This window comes from Suricata suricatta, chromosome 6 (genome assembly GCF_006229205.1).
Source record: "Suricata suricatta isolate VVHF042 chromosome 6, meerkat_22Aug2017_6uvM2_HiC, whole genome shotgun sequence".
In the NCBI taxonomy this organism is placed as follows: domain Eukaryota; kingdom Metazoa; phylum Chordata; class Mammalia; order Carnivora; family Herpestidae; genus Suricata; species Suricata suricatta.
This window is the reverse complement of record NC_043705.1, coordinates 107,071,642-107,093,833: the sequence shown is the minus strand read 5'-3', so window position 1 is coordinate 107,093,833 and position 22,192 is coordinate 107,071,642. Positions and strand designations below refer to the sequence as shown.

Sequence of the window (22,192 nt, the reverse complement as noted above, 5' to 3'; positions counted from 1 at the left end):
TTTTCTCTGAACCAGATGTCACCTGTCAGCTCTCCTCCCTGTGAAATCAGAGCCAGTCTCCCAGGGCAGCTTTTCTTTTAAGGGACAGCTCAACCCAGCCCCCACTGCTTCCTGGCCTTGGCTAGACAGCTCAAAGCCAGGGATGCTCACTAATGACAGGGATGAGGCTTGCCTCTGTTTCTATGGCAACTGCTGCGCTCCACTTAGTCAATCACTTCTTGAAGCTCCTGATGGTGTGAAAGTTATTTTGCATAGACATGCTTAACTCATCTCCAGGAACTCTGCGCTGGGTCTTTAGATCCTCCCAGATCGCTTATAAAGTTGAGTTTCTCTCTCCTCCCTTTGTTGAAGTCCCTTTATCTTTCAGGCTCTGCTCAAATCCTACCTCTTCTAAGAGACCTTTCCAAGTCCCCTCCCTTTACCCCTCCCCAGGCGGAGTTAATCTCCTGCTCCCCACACTCCCCTGGGGCCTGTTTACGGCTCTATTAGATCACAGTCTGCCTGTTTCACAGTTATTTATGTGTCTCCCTCTGAGCCCCTGGTGAGTGATCAGCCCATAGTAGGTGCTAAACAAACATTTGTTTGAATTTATTTGAATTTCCCTTTCAGGGTTTTAAAAAATTACTCTTATTAACAGTACAGACCATTACTAATAATCCCTATGCTTGTAAAATTATTTACAGTTTATATATAGCTTCGTGCTTGAGGGCACTGCTTTAAACCCCAGCTCCACCCTTGCTAGCTATGCGACAGTGTACAAGCCTTGGAACTGCTCTCAGCTTGCTTCTCATCCGTAAAACGGATTGTTGTAAATATTAAAATAAATGTGCAAAGCGTTTACTTAGCACAGGGCCAGATGCCTGCAATGCCTCAATAAATGTTAGTCGTTATTATAACTCACAGCCTCAATTGGACCCCACAAAAGCTCTAGGATGAGAAGGTCAGGGCTGTGTCAGGGTCATCGTTGTCACCAAGGACATGTGAACATGAGACTCAGAGAGGAGAAAGCTTGCCTACACGTTCAGGCTTTAGTCGAGTGCTACGGGGAGCACCTGTTGTCAGCCTCTGAGCCATCTCCCCTTTCCTGGTGACAGAACCTGGATTTTCCTTTGCAAAACTACTCCTTCCTCCTGATGGGTCAACTCCAGGGCAGGCTTGGATAATCAGAGCATCCAATGTCCCTGGCCACAGTGATTAGTTTGGGAATGGGCAAAGGACCCAAGTCTATCTAATGAGACTCACTTCCAAGATTTTTGTTTGAATTTCTGAGAACAAGATTGTCTCTCTTCTGCTGGACTATAAGCCTGACTCTAGGCTAACTCTAAGGGCTAACTCTAAAGGAGAGGAAAGCCAAGTGCAGAGGTAGAGACAGATTCATCATATTATCAGTTGAGCAGAGGAATCCTAAAGATACAATTACCCCTGGACTTTGGCAATATGAATGGATACAGTCTTTCCTTCTCATGCAAGGTTGCATTGCTGTCTACCACTTGCACCTGAACAAGTACTAGCTACTATAAGTCTACTGCGTCTTCCACACAGAGGTCAAGGCTCTCTCTATTCCATTCATTCACACGACAAATACCTACTAGGGTGCCATCCACTTTCCTGGGGCTGAGACTACAGGGATGGACAAGACAAACCACCCAGCCCTCTTGGAGTTGATGGCCCATTGTCATCCCACTTGATAGATTAAGAGACTGAGGCTCAGAGAGGAGGACACCCCCAAAGCATGTGTCCTTCAAGTGATCTAGGGTTCCATGGTCCAGAATGAGGCTGGGCAAAAGCTGGGGTGGGCAGCTGGGCCTGGCCGGCCACTGGCAGGAAGGACTGGTTCAGGATGTGTATGTTTCTACTCATCACAAGTCAAAGATGGAAGGTTCTGGACCAAAGCAAGAGATTGGACACAGGGGCTGAGGCTCTAGTCTAGGACTCCTGACAGGGGACCTTTTCCTGAGAAAAGCATGGCTCTGAGGTCTGATTTGGGGGATTTTCCTCCTGGCTCAACGGATAACTTCTCTTTGGGGGCTGGAACTCCAACTGGTAAAAGCTCTCCAGCATCAAGATTCTCCTAGGATGGGGCTTCTTTTCCCAGGATCTTTCACTTCACTTCTCACAGGCAAAGGCTAACTCTCCGGCCCAGGCTGAGGCTAGTTTTTCTCCTCCATCTGATGACTCACCCCTGAGAGAGTCCAGTCTCTCCAGGGCTGGTCCCCATGGGGAGGTTGTGATGTCTAGAAGTTGGATTTGCTCTCAGCTTGCTTGGTTTGTCTCTGTTTCATCCGGATCTAGCACAGAGTCTGGAAAATAATAAATGGATACATTTTTCTTGAATGAATGTTTGTGGGATTTTGTCTGTTTGCTCTCTGACTCGTGGAGGGTTTTACGATGGAGAGAAGCACTTGTCCCGAGGCAAATCAATTGTGAAACTAGTCGAGTTTAGCCTCAGGACCCATTCGTGGCACAGGCCCCTCTCTAAGCCAGGAGAGTGGCCTTGGCAATGTGTTCCCATGGTCATGTGCTTCTGTAAAAACTGCACAAGTCATTCTAACTGTAATCAGTTGAGATCACTCACTCGTCCCTCCCCCTGCCCCTGCCCGACCTCCTTACTGCCAGATCTTCCTTGTGTCAGACGGTTTTAGAATGGGCCGTGGCAATTTGAGGATCTGGTTAAGGGGAAGTTGAATTGGTGATACATTTAGTTTGCTTTTGGTGGCTGTGTGGGTTTTATGTACAGTTAAGTCAGCTGCCCCTGGATAGAAATGTCCTGAAGCACCCACCTGCTGTCTACTGAGCCCACTCACCTGGCATAAGGACACAGAGGTGAAGGGTCAGAGCAATGTGGTGACATGGATGTGTCCTCCAGTACCTGGCAACAGAACCGTGTGTGCCAGAAAGGAGGGATAGTTTGAAATGTAGGAAGCTGGGAGCCAGACTATAGGTAGTTCCTCCAATGATCAGGCCTCTACAATTGTAAGCAGAAGCCTTGGCATTCAGCGATACCTGTGCAAAATGGAAGTTATTCCGTCAGGAATAGTCACTGCAATACAGTGGATACAATTGTACCATAATCCTTTCCTTCTTGGCGGATGGATATCTTGTTGTTTATGGTTGAACTGCATCCCTCTGAAAGGGTATGTTGTTATCTCAGCATGTGACCTTAGTTGGAAATTGGGTCTTTACAGAGGTAATCAAATGAAAATGAGGCCCTTAAAGTGGGTGCTAATCCAATATAACTGGTGTCCTTATAAACGGGGGGAACTTTGGACACATAGACGGACACATAGAGAAATCCCATATGATGAAGGCAGGGTGATACTTCTACAAGCTAAAGAACCTGAAAGATTGCACCAAACCATCAGAAGCTGTACGAGGGGCCCAGACCAGATTCTCTCCTACAGCTCTTGGAAGGAACCAATACTGCCAACATCTCGATTTCAGACTTGTAGCCTCTAGAACTGGGAGACAACACATTTCCGTTGTCTAACACATTCAGTGTGGTACTTGATTATGGTGGTCTGGTAAACAAATGCACATAGGAAATAGAATTTATCAGAAGACCTGTGTGTGTTGGCCATGAACCTGGAGCAGTTCATCTGTATGTGAAGTCTTATGTTTCATGCATTCCAACTCTCGCAAATTAAAAAGAAAAATTCAATTAACTGTGCAAGAAGGAAGAGTCCATTATCTTTCCACTTTCGTTCCAGGAGCACATCTAAGGTGGCACGGGTGGCCTACCCCATCCTCCAAGTACTACACAGCTCTGCCATCTGGCACTTTCTCTCCTTGTCCCCAAGTAGGACTTCCCTACCCCCACGCCCTGGGCCCTCATCCTGTTACCTGTGTGTGCTCCCCAGATCGTATTTAGAAAACAGCCAACTGGGATCTGCTCCCACAGGCCCAGATCCAAGATTTGAGATTCTAGAGAATTAAAGGGTAGAGTGGCCCGAACCCTGTCTCCACAGCCACCTTCCTCATCACTTTCCATTCCTTCCCCAGCCCAGAAAACCAAATCGGAGTTCTTTCCTCTCAGACCCCGAAGGAACATTGCCTTCATGTTTGGCCCCAGAAGCTCTGTCTCAATTACTCTGGAAAGGCCATCTAAATACTGGCGATTCTGCTGGGTTTTTCTTTCCACATTTCGCCCCTCCTTCCCCTGGCCTGGCCTCCAGCATCTCTTCCATATTCCCTGCCCCACAGTGTCCTCAGGGGAACCCGGCCCTCTGTTTCTCCTGCAACCTCCCCCCCCCTTACCCCCAGCCTCTTCTCTCTCATTGGATGATCGGCCACAGCTCTTTTCCTCGGGTATATGTCTGAGGCTCTCGGCTGAGGATGTGGGCAGAAGCAGAGGGAACTAGAGGTTGGTTCAGCTGCAGGGTCCTGGCGGGATTGGGCGCCTCACAATGCGGAGGGTCCCACACAATACGGAGGGTCCCATTCCCCTCTCCAGGTATCACTCTCACTCTCCCAGACAAGTAGCCCCAAGGCTCACCGGGAAGACACTCTGAGACACTTGCATGGCCCAAGGTCAAAAGCCCCTGAGAGCTTGCATGTTGCTAATGCAAATGTGAAATGGTGCAGCCAGTGAGACCCAGCAATTAATTCCACGCCTAACTATATACCCCAAGGAAGTGAAAACAAGGACTCAAACACATACTCGTACACAAATATTCATACAGCATGATTCACAATAGCCAAAAGGTGGAAACGGTCCAAATGTTTTTCGGTGGACGAATGGATAAACAAATTGTGGTGAATATACCCAGTGGAATTTTATGCGGCCATAAAAAGGGAATGGAGACCTGATCCGTGCCACAGTTTGGTTGAGCCTCAAAACTAATATGCTAAGAGAAAGAAGCCAGACACAAAAGTTCACATATTGTCTGATTCCATCCATGTGAAATACCTGGATTAGGTAAGTCCATAGTACACATATTGGTGGTGGCCAAAAGAATTGGAAAGAGGAAATGCGGAGCAACTGCTCCTCCGGAGGTGATGAAAAGGTTTTTGGACTAAATAGAGGTGGTGGTTGTACAACACTGAATTGCTCTGAATTGTTCGCTCACTTTTAGAAAGTTAATTTTAGGCTCTATTCATTTCACTGCCATTTAAAAGCCCCAGAGAGAGTGGGGAGCCTGGGTGGCTCAGTCGGTTAAGCGTCTGACTTCAGCTCAGGTCATGATCTCACGGTTCGTGGGGTCGGGCCCCCCATCAGGCTCTGTGCTGACAGCTAGCTCAGAGCCTGGAGCCTGTTTCAGATTCTGTGTCTCCCTCTCTCTGCCCCTCCCTTGCTCACACCCTGCACTCAGTCTCTCAAAATAAAATAAATATATAAAAAAAAATTTAAAGCTCTTAAAAAAAATAGAGACTGTAGAGTCTGACCTTTCATTTTGGAGGTGAGGGAAGTGAGGCCTGGAGAGAGGAGGGGACTTAAATACATAGACACAGACATAGATAGACTTAAATGCAGAGACTATGACTGTCAGCATCTGTATTTTCTTGGCTCACCAAAGGCCTTAACCATGAACATGAGCTATCAAGTGACCTCCAGTTCTCAGAAGGCTCCGTTCCAAGCTCTGTCCCTGCCTGGAGGGCAAGTTAGGCCCATCTCCAGAACGAACATTCAGGCTTCCTGACTGCTATTCTGACAATACGCTGTCCCTATATTGGCACACACGTAGGGTGCTGTCTTTCCTCCCGGGGGGCTCTCTGTTTCATGGGAGGGGAGATTTGCCCACAAGACAGGGCAGCCTCTCCGATTCCGATCACGGATGCTATTGAGAGGCTCCGGTGGGCCAGGCGCCGGGTTATACCAGGAAAAGCCGTGTGCCCCACAGAGAAGACGATTGGCAAAAGGCCACAAGGGAGGTGGAGATGGAGTTTTAAATTAGAAAGACGCTCTAATGTCTTTCTGTTTATAAAATCAACATGCTCGTCGCATGCGATTTAGAAAGCCTCGAGAAATATTAAGGAAAAATAAATACCACCATAATCTTCATGACTCAGAGATTGTCATGGCTAACGTTTATATATATATCCCTCTAGGCCTTTTTCTTCTATGCTTTTCCAATTATAGACATGTATATATGGATCAAAATGCATTTTATGCACTTTATTCTGCCTCCTGCTTTTTTCGCTTAATATATTTTGTACATTTTTAATGTAATCATATGTAGATTCATGTCATCATTTTAACATCTGTGAGAGATGAGTTTTGAATGGAGGGTTCTGCAAGGCTCCTTGGTGAAGCCGAGTTGGACCAGGCCCTTGAAGGATTAGGAGGCAGACGGTGCCCAAGACAATCCTCACAGGAAGAGCAGTGCAGATAAAAGTCAAGTCGGCCAGGGTCCACTCTGCCTGCTGGAAGCTGGCTGTCCGTAGAGGAGGAGGGGATTGAGGCCCAGCCTGGGGGAGGTGATCCCACCAGGCCCACATGTGAGATGGTGTTAAGGGTGAGACTTGAGCCCAGGCCCCTGGCCCTTCATCCCGGGCATCAGCCTCCACGAAGTCCAGCCCAGAGTCCGCCCATGGGCACTCGAGGCCCTGCACCACCCAGTTCTCCTGCACTTTCCTTGTCTTTACTGCAGATAGCTGCCCATCGTGGGTCACACCGTGCCTCTCTACTCCATGCACCCACAGGGAAATCGAGACCCGCCGAGGGAAGAGCACTCTGGGTCACTGAGCTAGAGGATAACATTCGCTCTCATAGAGAGAACACTCACGCATGCCTGGCCATGAGCTGGGGCTGCCACTCCACCTGGGGACCCTCTCCTCCCCTCCTGCCCTCCTGAGGGCTGTGCCACCCTGAGTCATAGTCGGCCTGCCTCCTACTGTGAGTCAGCCGCATTCCTGGGGCCTGAGAGAGTTGTTGCAGTGGAAACACAGGCCCTGCCTTGTACCTCGGTGAGCACTGCACATTCTCCAGTGAGACAGATGAGACGTGAGAGAGTCAGCCAGATGAGTGGCCTCAGGTCATGGCCGGACAGCCTGGGAGCTGACCTTGTAGGGGCCTCAGGGATTCGGATGACTCAGAGAAGTCCCAGCATCCTCCTGCTGCCTGGGAGCTGGACGCTGACCCTACGTGCTCTTTCTGAAGGAACCTGGGGCTGATGGCACTGGCAGCTGTCCTGGCCGGGAGAGACTGCAGTGAGAAGATTCTCTCTCGGGCTGGAGTTGGGCAAGTCACTCCCCACCTCTGTGTGCAGGGGAGGATGTTAAGAGCATAGGCTTTGCCATGAGACATGCTTGGGTTGGGATTGAAGCCCCATACTCTGCCTCCTTCTCACACGTGTCCATGGCCCGTTCCTTAGCCCCATAGGGCCGCAGCAAGACCAAGTGATATAATGTAGGCAATGCGCATAGCACAGTGCAGGACAGACACAGAGATGAACTAGAATTGGTAGCTATTGGGAGGCAAACCATAAAAGACTTTTGAGCCCAGGGAATAAACTGACGGGTGCTGGAGGGGTGTTGTGGGGGGGAATTAGCTAAATGGGTGATGGGCATTAAGAAGCTAAATGGGATGAGCACTGGGTGTTATATATAAGTGATGAATCTAAATTCTACTCTTGAAATCATCATTACACTATATGTTAACTAACTTGTATTTAAAAAAAAAAAAGAATTGGTAGCTATTATTAAGATAGTAAATATCATCCAGGGTCTTTTCTGGCACTCCATTTTTATGCATTCACCCATTCACTCATTCATTCATTTAACCAATATTTACTGAGTGCCTCCCAGGCGGGGACAGAGCTTGGAAGGGACGGGGCCTTCCGGGAACTGGAGGTCACTTGGTAGCTCATGTTCACGGTTAGCCAAGAAAATACGGATGCTGACAGTCACAGTCTCCGCATCATGGAACTTACATTCTAGGGGGAAGAAGTGAGACCCAAAAAGTTAAATGGATAATAAGAAAGAAAATTACAGATACACGGTTGAGGGTGACATAGATGGAGGGGCCCAGCAGCCTCTCTAAGGGAGTGATGTTTATCCTGAGACTTGGGGGAGGGGCTGAGAAGAAGCCAGCCTTGTGAGGAGGCGGGAGGAGGGCCTCTGTGCCAGGGCGAGGACCAGGGTGAGGAGAAGGTCTGCCGGGGGAGGCACAGCAAGGAGGGGTGCGGGCTGCGCTGAGAAGGGGAGCGGCCCGAGGGGAGCACAGGGAGCGGCAGGGTCTTTCAAGCTGTGTGCAATCATGTTCATCTTTCTAAGTGTGATTCCAGGCCTCCGGAAGACCCAGGGCAGGACCCCACAATGCCTGACTCAGAACTGAGCTGGCAAGAGCTTGGCCATTTTCCTAATGGGGCAGCCTGTGTCCTGTTTGGGCTGCCGTGACCCACAGCCTTCCCAGCAGCCACAGGGCCCGTGGAGGGGAGCCCCTCCTCAAGCAGGGAGACCACAGCAAATCCATGAGGAGGCTATTTCTGGCAGGGGGTCTGGCCCTCTAGCTGGGTTCCAGGAGAAATCCTGCCAGGATATTTGGTCCTGGGGAATGCAGGGTCCACCCCTACCCCAGATACAAGGAGCCTTTTCTGGCCCAGGCCCTTGGGGGTGAGGCTTTCCAGGGTTGGAGGTCACCGACTTCCGCTGTTTACCATGAAGACATTTGCTGAGCAGCAAAAACAGCTGTCAGCCAGAGGCCCTGCGTTATACCTGCAGGGAAGGACCTGGACAGGGGAGGGGAGTGGACTGCCAGGCTTGCTGGGGCCTCCCCCTGCCTCCCTAAGTTCAGTCACGCTGACATTCAAGGACCTGCATATTCCTTGACTGTGCTAAGCAGGGATGACAGCCTACCATACCATAGATCATCCCCTGAACCCATTTCTGTGACAGGAACACTGAGGCCAGTGAGGGGAGGGGCCAGCCAGCTAGATAATAATGATTGCTGACATTGAGAACTTATCAAGAGTCAGGCAATATGGTGAGAGCTTGGCCAGCATTTCACGACCATCCTGTGACGTGGTCACTCATATTAGTGCCATTTTTCCAGATGGGGAAACTGAGGCTTAGAGCGGTTTCCTTACATGCCCTAGGTCAAGAAACTACCAAGTGAAAGAATCCAGATTTGAACCAACACCTTCTGACTCGAAAGCTCACTCTAGTATTTTTTGTTGTGGTTTTTTTAAAAAAGTTTTTTTACTATTTATTTTTGAGAGAGAGAGAGACAAAGTACAAGTGGGGGAAGGGGCAGAGAGAGTGAGACACAGAATCTGAAGCAGGCTCCAGGCTCTGAGCTGTCAGCATAGAGCCCGAGGCAGACCTTGAACCCACGAAATACGAGATCATGACCTGAGCTGAAGTCAGACACCCAATCAACTGAGCCACCCAGGCACCCCTGTTGTGTTTTACTTAAGTTAATTTTTTTCTCAGAGGAAGCATCTTCCTATTACTGCTACTAATGGAGATCCTATGTTGGGCAAAGATAAAAATACATGCCTAAAAAAAACAAATAATATTAGTACATTCTAACTAAAGTCTGAAAATACCGTTGTTCACAGACCGGAACCTGAGAAGTAGTCACAGCTGATGAGAGATCAACGCAGGTTGGAAAGTGGTTGGTGACACATTACTACTGAAGGGGGGCTTTCTCCTTGAAAGAATCTCAAAGCTTAAATGAGATGGTGTGACCGTGTTCTTCCCTGTCCTTTAGTGCGGCTTAGCTCTGTGGTTCTCATTAGTGCTGTCCGCCAGGTACTCCCGGCCTGGGGAAGGATGACGCCCCCTGGTCCCTCTGCGGTGGGATGGGACCACAAGACCAGTGCCGGTTCTGAATCATACCATATTATGAGCTGGAGCATTTCACTGCTGGGAGAGGCCCTCCAGCACCCTCTTTTCCAGAGTGAGGGTCCCTGAGTGAAAAAGAGACATAGTGAAAGTGTCGCAGGAGCGAGAACTAAACTTGGATGTGACAAGTCGCTGAGACTTTCAGGTGCTCATTTACTGCAGCGCAGCCTAAGTGTTCTGACTCATGGCATGCCATCCAGAAGCATGCTGAAGATGCAGCCCCTTCTCAGAGCCCACAGCCTGATCTGCTGTGCTGTGCGGACCCTGGCCAAGTCCAAGCCTTCGTGTTTCTGTAGAAGCCACGTCTCCTTCCCTGAGTTCACAGTCTTGGAAAACAAACTATTTCCCCAAATGCCCTTGACTTTTCCCCTCCTGGGGCCTTGCTTATGCATCTCTCTCTGGCAGGGATGATAACTGCCTCCATGTTTGCCCAAACTAGCATCATGATATACTGCCTGTATTTGGATCTGGGCTCTGCTTGTGGTGTGTGGTCCAAGATTAGTCCCTTCGCCTCTCTAGAATAGTGTAATAGGAGAACTAAAGTACTCATGTGGAGATAGCAACGGTACTGTGCTACACTCAGAGCCATTGGAGTTTGATGTGGGACTATCTGTAAAGCAATAGAATGTTGTCTGGCACATAGTTTGATGTTTATAAGCATTAAACTATCAGCATGATCCCTGCTTACTGAGATCCTGCCTCAGCCTTGCCTCTGGCCTGTGCATTGAAGCTCAGGGACCCTTCCCTTATTCTGAGGGCCACTTTGCATACTAGGTGGAAAGATTAGATATCACGTGCATTAGTTTGCTCCCATAACAAAATACCAAACACTGGGTGGGTTGAAACAACAGAAATTTATTCTCTCACAGTTTCGGAGGCTAGATGTCTAAAGTCAGGTCTCAGCAGGGCCATGCTCCCTCTGAGACGCTGAGTAGAATCCTGCCTTGTCTCTTCCTAGTGTCTTTTGGTGGTGGCCACCAACCCTTGCCTTGACGTTCCTTGGTTTGCAAACGATCACTCCCATCTCTGCCTCTATCATGTCGTGCGGTCTTCTCCCTGAGTGGCCGTATCTTCACATGGGATTCTTCCCTTCTAATAAGGACAAAGTCGTGTTGGATCAGTGCCCCATTCCCATCCAGGAAGACTTCAGCTGCAAGACTCTATTTCCAAATAAGGTCACATTCACAGGTGCTGGTGTCAGGACTGCAACGTGTCTTTTTGGGGGAACACAGTTCAACCTACAACATCAGGAGGCAGAAGGCATGGCCCTTAGGCCTCTGGTTTTCCTTCGAGGGTGGAAGGGGCGTAGAAACTGAGACAGACAAGGTGAACAAGGGCTCTGGTCCTGGTACTGGGATACCTGGACTCTGCTGTCAGCGCCCAAGGCGACCTCGGGCATTCCCCTTTGCTAGGCCTTTCTGTCCTTCATGGCAAGATGAAGAGAAGCACGGCCCACCCCCAACCAGGTTATGAGACCCAAACAAGGCAGAGGGTGGGTAGGGAGCTCTGCAGCCTGGAAACCCACACGCAGGGGAGAAGCCTGGCCCTCAGCCTTCGACTTGTCTCTCAGCCTCTCACATGAGCCAGACAGCAGTACTGAAATGATAGTTTTTCCACCAACGCTGCTAATGAGGCATGCTGGGCCCTCAGCCCCTCCCCCTCCATTCCCTGGCTTCTCTCATGACCTCTTCCTTTCTCCTGGTTTCCTTAGTTCAGTTACTTAGCTCTCAAAGTCTTGTTTCCATCTCTCTCAAGTGGAGAGAATGTTGCTACCGCATAAGGGTGTCACAAGGATTACGTTTGGAGGCAAAGCAGTTAAGTCAGCACATCCTGGCACGTGGCAAACTTGAATACACATTAATACTGGTTTGCTCATCACCATAAGGAAACAGCTCCCACAAATGCATTGCAGCCATTGTGTCTCCCCTTAGCTGGTGGGCCTTGGTTCGTGCATTCCTCCTGCAGGTTTGGATTCGTTCGGCCCCTCCTTAGCACTGTGCCAGGCTCCAGAAAGGACAAGGCCAATTTGTTGGGAGACCCCACTGGTTCTGGTCACTGTGTGGCTTGGGAATGTCCCGCTCTCTTAGGTCCTTAGTCTCCTCATGTGCATAAGGAGAGCATTAACCCGGGCAATCTTCAAGAGGCCCCAGGAGCCCTCTAGCCCGTAGGGACTTCTGGCCCCAGACCTGGAGGGGCTGAGTGAGGGAAGGCATCGTGGTGAGAGCTCAGAGAAAGGCCAGGACTCCTGGTCCTGTGCCCTGCTCTGCCACCGACACATGTGGGCAAATCCTTTCCCTCATAGAGGCTCTTTCCTCCTTCCCAAAAGAGGCTGGCCAGGATGAAAGCCCTTCCAATCTGCTTTTCCGGAGTTCAGCCGTGCTTTCGAATACGTCGAGGTTGTCCTTACCACCTGGCCTTAATGTCCACCGTGCTGCCTGCCAGAGGCACTGTGACTCCACGTGGCCCTCTTCCCCACCCCACTCCACTCCTCGGCAAAGCTTTCCTTTTCCAGCCTACCTAAAACCGACACGGACACACAGAGGCCTGAGACTGCTTCTCCCCTAAGACATTTATTACCCGGTATCATCCAATACATTTACTTGTAGCTTCCTTTTTCCCAGGCTCTCGTGCTCGAGTATGAGCTCCTATACCAACAGGGACCTTCTCTGTCTTGTTCAACACAGCCCTCCAGTGCCTAACACAGGACTGGGCACATAGTAGGTGCTTGAGGTATTGTGGAAGGAAGAGAGAGAAGGAGAGACAAGAGGAAAGAGGGAAGGAAGGAGAGGGGGGTAAGGAAGGAAGGAAAAAAGGAAACGTTACCTACATCTCTGAATTTAGCCAAGATCACCTAAAATGCCTTTTCTTTCTCACCATGGCTGTTGCTAAGCGATGTCTTTTTGTATTTATCCATTCAACCAATATTTATTGCCAGCTGGCTCTGCCCCAGGCGTGGAGCTGAGCCCAAGAGATATGGAGGCCATCTCCTCTGGGTCTCACATCCTCCAAGAAAGAGACAAGGTAACATTGTACCCTAACAAGAAACTAGGCTTGGAGTCAGTGCAGTGAAGGAGAACAGGGGCACTGTGTGACACTGGAAAGGGTCACAGGCTGAGGGGCAGGGAGGAGTTAGGGAAGGCTTCTCTGAGGAAGAGACACAGGGCTCCAGCAGTCAGTCAGGGGAGGGGGAGGGAGGCTGGCTCCCTGGTGTGGACCGTGGCAGCCCTAGCCTGCTTCCCCGGGGAACCTTGCTCCCCAGCTGTCAGCAAGACATCCGCTCCCCACCACGCCTGGACTTCTCGCCTCTCTCTCCAGCCTGATCCTTCTCTCTGAGCTGTCCCTGCCTTCCGTGGGCTCCACTGCTTGGCCTCTCCATGGGGCAGTCCCTCCCTGTCTCTCTTTGACACATGCTGGGGACAGGCCCTCCACACAATCTCCAACTTCTGCCCTGCTGCAGCTTACAGACCACCTCCCTCCCTCCTACCTTACCCCTGCGGTGGTTGTGGCCCTCTGACTCCCTTTCCCCTGTGGCTGGGACACAACCCCGCACCCCCCCACCCCCCCACCCCCCGTCAGGACCATGGTAATAGTAACAACAACAAACACAACAATATAAAGTGCTTCCCTCTGACACTTGATTCAGTAGGGGGTTGAGCAGGGCCTCTGTGACAGGGCTGTGACAGGAAGCTCTCTGGGTCCTTCAGAAGGGCAGGGCCTGTCTGCTCCACACACCCATGTCAGGGCAGGGCTTGCTGGGGCTGGCGAGGGAGCTAAGGGCCTGCCCCTTTTCCAGGGAATCCAGCTGGGCTCCCCTTGTGAGGGAGTGGGAAAGGGTTGGGAGGCTATCAGAAGAATCACGGATCTTTTCAAATGGGGGCAAAACCTTGGAGAAACGAATTGACAGCCATCTTGCCCTCTCGACATTTCCATAAACAATAGCCATTACAACAGCTCTCATTTGTCTCGTTTGCCATCCAGTGCCAGGCATCGCTCTAAACAATGGCACGTGTGTCAATGGCTTGATCCTCACAAAAACTGTTATCCCCATTTTACAGATGAGGAAACTGAGGCAAGGAGCATTATATCCCCACAGCTACTACGTAAATGAACTGCAATGGAAGCCAGGAGGCTCGAAAGTCAAGCTCTTAAGCTCAACTGATGCAGCATTTCATAGTCACTATCACGGCCCTGTGCCCCAAATGGCCCAGGCTCACCCCCACCCCAACTTGGAACACAGAGAGGCCAAGGGGCCAGTGCTCACAGCCCACAGTTTGTGATCTCCAGACCAGGGGCCATTTTCACGGTGATGGGTCTGGATGCCTTTTAGAAGAAAAATACAATTTTCTTTTCCACTCAACAAGCCCGCATTTCTCTCCCCTACCTCCAGCCCCAGTGTTTATTTCAGCAAGGAAATGGCCTTTGAAGTCCTCACTTCTTGAAAGCTGAGAGGGAAGGGAGGCACTACAAACATTTCAAAGCATGTCCACATTTTGGTTGGAACGTGGAATTTTTTTAAGGATTAATAACAGTTTTTGGAATCCACTGATCCTGCTGCTTTTTCAAGGTGAAGAAAATAACCCTTTGAATATCATAGCTGTCAGGGTCTAGGCGGGGTTGGGGGAAAGCCCGCGAAGGCAGGGAGCAATGCCAAGGGTCTCCTTAAGCAGAACCAGGCAGAGTCTGATGAGGAACAGCTCAAAGTGTGGTCCAAGGGGGAGATTTCATTGTAGCTAAGTGAGAGTAAGAACAATCTAGTTGTTACCAAAGCTCCATTCACTCAGTTTAAAGAATTGTCTTTTGCTCAAGGGTTATGGTTTGTTTGATGTCAAAAAGTACTCCCTGGGGCACCTGGATGGCACAGTCAATTAAGCATTTGACTCTTGATCTCAGCTCAGTTCGTGATCTTGCAGTTTGTGAGATGGAGTCTCGCATCGGGCTGCGCGCTGACAGCACAGAGCCTGCTTGGGATTCTCTGACCCTCTCTCTCTGGCCCTCCCCTGCTCATGTTCTCTCTCTTTCTCAAAATAAATAAATAAACTTAAAAAAAGTGTAAGCGTTCCTGGGTAGTTCGGTCGGTTAAGCATCCCACTTCAGCTCAAGTCATGATTTCACTGCCCGTGAGTTTGAGTCCCATGTCAGGCTCTGTGCTGACAGCTCAGAGCCTGGAGCCTGCTTCCGATTCTGTGTCTCCCTCTCTCTGCCCTTCCCCCACTCATGCTATGCCTCTCTCAAAAATAAACAAACATGAAAAACAATGTACTCTCTTTGAGGAAATCATCATTGTATCAAACAATAGCCTTTTTAAAGGGTCTTTAACAAAAGAAAACAGTTGCCAATCCTATTTTGGTCTCCTAGGTTTTAATTTTAAAATCTTTTTGGAATGTGTCTGGTCTGTGAAATACCAGGGCTGAGAGTACAGTTAGGGAGGAAGAAATCGCTGGACCTAAGTTATCCCAAATAGAAACAGGGGTGTCATAAGAGCCCACCGAAGTGCTGTAAGGTTCAGGGAAGGTCTCTCCAGGTGCAGATCCTGGGAAAGGCTTCTCTCGAAAGAAGGGGCACCAGCTTGGGCCATGAAGGGCGGGGACCACCGGCCACCCAGGGCCAAGGCAGAGCTCCAGGGAGATGGAAGGAAATGAGCAAAGCCACAGAGGACAACACAGAATGGCCCTAGGGGGCACTTGCTTGCCCACAGGCTCCCTCAGGCTGATCTCGCATACTTTGGAGGACAACCTTACAAGGAATATACTCCAGTTATCACCATCTGACACCCTAGGAAACAAAGTCATGGGCAGGGTCACGCAGCGAGTGCAGGCAGAGCTGGGTGCTCACCCAGACCACCCTGGCATGACCAGCTACATAGTTTGCAAGTCCAGGGCACAGTGAACCTGTGGGGCCCCGATTTCAAACATTAAGAATTTCAATTGGGCGCCTGGGTAGCTCAGTTGGTTAAGCATCCAACTTCATCTCAGGTCATGATCTCGCAATTTGTGGGTTTGAGCCCCGCATCAGGCTCTGTGCTGACAGCTCAGAGCCTGGAGCCTGCTTCAGATTGGGCGTCTCCCTCGCTCTCTGCCCCTCCCCCACTCACGCTCTATTTCTTTCTCAAAAATAAACATTAAAAAAAAAAAGAATGTCAAAATGGTGACATCACCATTTCAGCATCACCCCACTCCTAGTTGTCTGTCATTCCCTCTGACAGTACACCCCTACCCAGCCCCTGTCAGGGCCCCAGCCTGGCCCCGGCCTGTGGATGACTATCAGGCCCAGAGTGTGCTGTGATGAACCAGAACACAGGCACCAATGGAGAGACCACAGCCTGGGAGAGAAACTAGGTCTACTTCCTGCTCTGCCACGAACGTACTGTGTGACCTTAGGCAAGCCCCCTTCCCTCTCTGGGCCTGCCCTTTCATACAGAGTAGCCTACAGCTCAATTAGTGCCGTGGTCAAAGAGGCGACCTTACCCACCAAGAACCTTTCCTGAGTGTCCAACATCTCCACAGAGGGCATAGTGGGAGTGAAGCAGGGCAGCCTAGGGGAGAGGCAGTGTGGTATACCAGGCAGACCTGGTCAGGTCCTTGGGCCCTGCCAGCAGGAATTCTAAGTTGGAGATTCTCGAGGTAGGTGCTATATGCCCCTCTTGGGACCTCTGTCCTCTTCCAAACTCTCCACGGCTCCCAACTGTACCCAAAATAAATCCCAAACTCCTTACCATGGCCCCGCAGGACCCATCTTGCCAGCCTCATCTGCTTGCATCTCTGCCTCTTGGTCCTCCCTGCCACCCACCCCCTAGCCTCCTGGCTTCCCTCAAAGCTCATTCACCCTCAGGACCTTTGCACTGGCTGTTCCCTCTGCCTAGAACTCTCCTCCCCGGACATTCACAGAGCTGCTTCTTTGCATGTGGAGCCCCAGCAGCAATGTCACTCCTCAGAGAGGTTCCCGCAACCTCGGGAAGCATGCAGTGAGCCCAGATCTGCATCTTCACTGTCCTCCCAATCATCTGGACATTTCTTGTTTGTGCGCTTTATCGTCTGTGTGTGTCTCCCCTTTTCCTGTCAGCAAAGACCTTCTGTCTGGTTCCCTATTGTGACCTCAATGCCTGGCCTTGGGATAAATATTTGATGAATGAGTGGAGGAAAGACTAGCAAGGGCCTCAGTTTGCCTATCAATGCTGTGGGAGGGTAGGTGTTGCTCAGCCCTGGTCACAGATGCCTTTTCAAATATAACACAACTTTAGGATTCTTTCCCTGAGAAAGCACAGACACAACATTTTGCATCAAGTTTGGAGACGGTGTCCGCAGCCCCTTTGAAGCCTATCCCAGGCTCCCTGATCTTGCTCTGAGGTTTTCTGATTTGGGAACAGAAAACAAGGAAGATCAAATGACTGTTCCTTTAGTCGCAAAAGATGCTCAGGATTTGGCGCTCCCCTTTCATGGACTTTGTATTTCCTCATTTGGAGGCAAGGATGCCCCTTGATGCCCCCTCTCACTCCTGTCCCTAACTCAGCAGACCCCCAATAGTCTGGGCTCCTTATTGTTACTTCTTGGTTGGCCACCCTGGTTCCTTCTGGCCCTCTCCCCTCCTCTTCCTGCCTCTGGGATCTTAAGACAGCAAACTCGGGCCCCCTGGAGAAATGGCTTCCCTTAACGCCAACAGAATCCCTGTCTATAAAACCTTTCAACTTCGTAAACTCGTAACTGCAGAAATCTGTCCAAACATTCCGGGGCGGTTGTAACTATTGGTATTGGCTTGCAGACTTGATCTGAGCTGCCAGGGCTTTAATGAGGAAATACTTAACAGTCCCAGCCCAGGGTAATGGCCAGAGAGGGCGGGGAGCCCACCGGTGGGCGCCAGGGAGCCCTGAGCTGGTCTCCATGGCACAGAGGATAAGACAGGCTGTGGAGCAATTTCTCAGAAAAGTGAAAGTGACTTAATCCTGTTACCCTTTGCAGGTGTGGGCGGAAGAGGCTGAGATGGGTCAGGACAGCTGTCAAGAGCAAGAGCTTAGCCAGGGCTGAACTTTTGAGTTGAGAGCCCTGTAGCCAGACAGATGAAAAAGGCGCTTTCTCCTCCCTCCAGGGCTCAGCTAGCCGGCTTTTCCATGATTAATGTGGAGAGAATGGCTTAGACACTTCGGAGGGCCAGCCACGAGCAGAAGTGGTCCTTTCTTCCCTCCGCCTCAGGCGCCTGTCTGGAGGATGGTGGGCCGGGAAGGGTCAGCCGTGGTGGTGGGGTCTGCGGCAGGGTCGCCTGGAATTTGCACAAGGAGCCACATCACTGAACTCCCAGGGCCTCCCGGGCTCCCTCAGGAAGAGGGGCTGAGGCCACCCCAGCGGGGCAACTACAGAGAATCAGCAGCCCATGGTATTTCCCTCCCACTAGCCACATGAAACAGCTCTCGGGGGAGCTGGAGAGAGAGCACGCTTCAGAAGTGGGTGTGAAAATTTGAGCCTGGCAGATGAGGCGCCTGTCCCCAAGAAGGGGCAACTCTGCGGCCTTGGAGACTCGTCCGAGGGAGTTCCCTTAGGTCTGGTCTTTGGGAGTAAGGGCGCCTTGGCTATGTGGTAGGAGGAAACTGCCAGCCCACCACACCCCTGCCAGGGGTCCCCTTTCCCTACAGAGTATGGACAGGGCCACACTCTGCACCCTGGGCTAGTGGACAATTCTAAAATCAGGTACCTGGAGGTACCAAGTCGAGTAGCGTACCTGACTACCCCAGGTGGCACAGCCTGTCACCATACCTTGGAGCTTTGGTTTTTCAGGGCGGTTGGCCCTGGGCCAACAAGATCCCATAAATTCCAGGTACATGCAGAACCAGAGGTCACGCTCATAGGAGCCAAAGGATAGGGTCTTTTCCAAGAGAGTGATGGATTTCTTTTCCCTGCATTACACCAACAGCTCTTAAGAACTTGCCTTGCCTGGTGTCCTTTTCCCCACTGAGATTCTCCAAGACACCTACGTACGGGATGGAGCCCTACTCTCTTCACAGATAAGACCCTGGGAATTATGCTTGAAACCCTGGGGGTTAGGAAAAGCACTGGTTAGATTCCTGACTACTGGATGCAAGAAGAAACTGAAGCCCCAGAAAATGAAAGCTGAATTCCAATTATAAAATGGATTTTCCCTTGGAGGTCAAGGCATCAGCAACAGGCTGATTTTGCAGGTGGAGGGCTCTCCAGCTCCGAGAAAAAAGACTAAATGTGCCTCCCAACTCCCCCAGTCCTGACACACCACACACCGCATGGTTCCACCTGCCCAGGACCCCTGAACGTGGCCTCCCCTTCTCTCCTCTGCTCCCATCTCCCCCAGCTCCCAGCAGAGGCTGGGCCTGAGTCAGAGTCTCAAGGACCTCATCAGAGCTGGGGGGGGGGGGGGCTGCTCACAGGCAAGAAAGCAACAGATGCAGGGACAGGAGTCATGAAAGCTGATTTCAGTCCTAGTTCTCTGCTAGAAAGCTGCGCGACTGTGAGGGGGTGCTTTCCCAGTATCCCCGATACTTGAAGAACCCATGTTCGACAAGGCTCCCTCACATATGTTTTTTCATTCTACCTTGAATCTCTCGGGGCCTCAGCGTCCTTGTATTGAATCTTCAATACCCTTCCATGTGCTGGTATTTTGTGAGAGACTATGTTTTAGGGTATCTGGTATATGTTATTGTTCATTTTAGGACTTATGTTGCTACGGTTCTGCATTCTCGGGTTCTAGAATCTTTGTCTTCTAAAATTCAATGGCCTTTGGTTCTGAGAATAGATGACTTTTTTGTTCCGTAATTGCAGATGTCCGTGTTTCCCAAATTTCTCTCGTATCCGAACCACCTTTACCACCGAAGCCGTGTCTGCATACCACCTGTATTATTATTCATTTAGTATTTTTCTTTAAATAGACTCTTTTTCACTTAAGTAAATGTCTTTAAAATGGAAACTTTATATCACTACTGCAAATGGAAAACTAGTCTCACCTGCCATAAATAGGACCTAAAAGTAAAAATAAATACAATAAAAACAATGTTATTAAATTCTAACTAGATACTGTTGCGTGCCAAAGGCTCCGAGCCCAGGGCCTGCTCTTAAAAAGAAATTTTTTTTTAGCGTGCGCACACACGCACACACACACTAGCAAAACTTGGGGAGGTAGTAAAGACATGTTAGCATCAAATTAAAACAGTATAATGAGAAGAACTGAAAATATCACTGAACTTTTCATTTCCTTCTCCATAAGTGCTTCTGTGTTCAGTGCTGTCCCTGGACACCACCTACATTCATTCCCAAGAGTGTCCCTTCACCCTGCACATCGCCTCGCTCTGCCCCACGAAGGAGCCTGGGATTCTTGCCTCGTAGGCCACACACACACACACACACACACACACACACACACACACACACACACACACGGTCCAGAGACAATTGTCCGCACTTTGTCCGTTTCTTCTCTTCTGGGCTTTGAGCCAGGGCTCCTTTGCGTTATTGCAAAACCAGCCCCTCAGACTCCCTCTGCTCATCTCCCTCTGGCTGCAAAGAAGCAAGAGAAAGCCTGGAAGCCTACTACCTAGAGACTGTGGGAGACACTCGTTCCAGAGCCAGTGACAGGACTCGGTGCAGGTCTAGCGACAGCTAGGCCTGCGGGCAATACCTTTGCTTGTAGGACAGAAAGAACAGGCACAGCCCAGGCCATGTGCACCTCCAGAGTTAGGGAGGTGGGGGCTGCGGGGAGAGTCTGATGTGACCCAGCACATACCCCAGCGGGTTCAAGGCTGTGCTCACCATTGTGGCTGGCTGCAGACCTAGGGTGGCATCAGGATGGGCACTGACCTGAGGGCAAGAAGACCCAAGTCCTAACCGCCCCCCCCACCGCCACTGTTGGCCCCACAGGGAACCTTGAACAAACCCCTTTTCCTCTGTGGAGCCACTTGCTGACTGTACAGTTGGGCTGGATACACTGATGGTGACTATCACATCCGAGGACTTATTGGATCATGCTCTATCTTAATGGTGCGTTTACACTCAAGTCAATGGCTGCTGCTATTACTGTTATAACAATAATAATTATTATTTGAACCTCATGATTCTTAGGGAAAGGTAGGGTGCACGGTTATTTTCTTATTGGTAGGGTCAATATATATAAATGTTTTGGTACACAGTGGAACTTCATAAATTTGATAATTCCATTTCCCTCCTTCTAGGCTCTCTGGTGCCTCAGAGTAACATCAGTCACTCGACCGAATTCAGTGTCTGGAGCTGGCCCCATGACAACTTCTCCATGAGAGTGACCTTGGCCCTACATCCAAGGCAGCCTCTGTTTGTCTGACTGCAGTACAATTTGTGAAAAGCTAAAAGTATCTTTTTCGCTGTTCCTTTCATCCCGTTTGCATTCTCACCTCTTTGGCCTTTGCCCTTGCCCTGGCCATCAGTGGGATGCCCTCTTCTCTTTGCCTTGTTTGATCCAGCCCCCAGGCCCAACCTGGACCCCTGATTCTCTTATTACTCTGGGTAAGTCCCATGGCTGCTCTGGACCTCAGTTTGGAAATAAGGCATTGAACTGCGTGTCTCCCGAGTTCCTTCTGGTCCTGGCATTGCGGATGGCAGGTGCTGTCGTGTCTGCCACAAGGACATGACCCTGACTACTTGGACTCCCTTGGCTCCTTGAAGACCTGTCAGACTTGCAGGCAGGAGAGTGGGGACAGTGGGCTCTACGACCTGTGAAGGTTTATGGCCGTCACCACAGAGACCATAGGCAACCAGAGCAAAGGGTTGTGCCGGTATTTTCTGATCCTCACATCCTCAGTCCAGCACAGTGCTCAACACCAAAGCTGCTCAATAAAAACTTAGCAAATGAATGCATCCATGTTTGAAAAGCCATATGACAAGTACTATTAGTAGAAGCTGAGGTTGGAATCCAATGAGATCAAGTTAGGGCTCCTAATCTTAAGGTACAGAGAGAAGAGCCCCCTCCCCCACTTTGTCTTTCCCTCCGGGCTCAAACAGCTGCATCAGTGTGGTCCCGGAGCGTGTGTGTGTGTGTGTGTGTGTGTGTGTGTGTGTGTGTGTGTGAGAGAGAGAGAGAGAGAAAGAGGAAAAATAGACCCTATTAACCTAACTAACTAAGGAAAACTTCAAATCTACAGGCATCCTTTCCCCATCCAGTATTCATTCATTTATTTCAAAAACATCTCTTGAGGACCTCTGTGCTGTTGAGGCTACAGAGAACGTTGAGGGGACAGGCATGGAATCTAGGTGTTGGAACACTGGGTTCCTTGCCCCAGCACAGATGCTGTTTATCTGACTTTAGGCAAGTCACTTTCTTCTTAGTAGCCTAGTATCCTCATCTGTAGAGTAGAGGAGTTGGACCTGATAATATCTAAGGACTTTTTCCTTTCTTACTTATCTGTGATCACACTGTGCAGGGGAGGGAC

General features: G+C 50.2%; 1 long non-coding RNA gene across 1 annotated transcript; it reads right to left on the bottom strand.

The window, feature by feature from the left end:
- Window positions 1-10,618: 10,618 nt before the first annotated feature.
- Window positions 10,619-19,454, bottom strand: LOC115294462. Its single transcript, XR_003909898.1, has 2 exons — window positions 19,333-19,454; window positions 10,619-10,875 (listed from the first exon to the last, which is right to left on the bottom strand). It is a non-coding gene; the product is annotated as an uncharacterized LOC115294462 (long non-coding RNA).
- Window positions 19,455-22,192: the final 2,738 nt, after the last annotated feature.